Here is a 382-nt window from a genome sequence, read left to right on the forward strand (position 1 = left end):
ACATCATTAATAAATACATTACTGCCATCTTCTTGAGGTAAAAAAAAAAAGAGTAGCAATCTATATGAACATATTCATACATTGTAAAAAACACAAATTTCATTTTCAAGAGAACTAACCATGAAGACCAGATGGCCTACAGTGGGCAAGGCCATAGCAGAACTAATAATATTAAGTACATATGTCAAGTTGCATAGTGTGCAACTGATGAAGATGTAGAGGAAGAAAAATACATGATAAAGGTTATATCTCAACTATAATTAATATAAATATATTAGTACAAATGTGTACAGTTCTGAGACAGTTGGATCAGATAATAATAACACAGAGTAAAAAACGACGACGACAATGACCAGGGCCGGATTTCCCATATAGGCTCTCT

The 382-nt window shown here is 32.7% G+C and overlaps 1 protein-coding gene across 2 annotated transcripts in view; it reads right to left on the bottom strand.

Moving 5' to 3' along the window:
- Window positions 1–237: 237 nt before the first annotated feature.
- LOC125036873 (protein FAM50 homolog) overlaps window positions 238–382 on the bottom strand; it is a 14,816-nt gene continuing 14,671 nt past the window's right edge. For both annotated transcript variants that reach the window (XM_047629790.1, XM_047629789.1), the window contains exon 8: window positions 238–382. This exon is cut by the window's right edge and continues 1,278 nt beyond it. The gene's annotated coding sequence lies outside the window, so the exon portion shown is untranslated.

The sequence above is a fragment of the Penaeus chinensis genome, chromosome 22, assembly GCF_019202785.1.
Source record: "Penaeus chinensis breed Huanghai No. 1 chromosome 22, ASM1920278v2, whole genome shotgun sequence".
Taxonomy (NCBI): domain Eukaryota; kingdom Metazoa; phylum Arthropoda; class Malacostraca; order Decapoda; family Penaeidae; genus Penaeus; species Penaeus chinensis.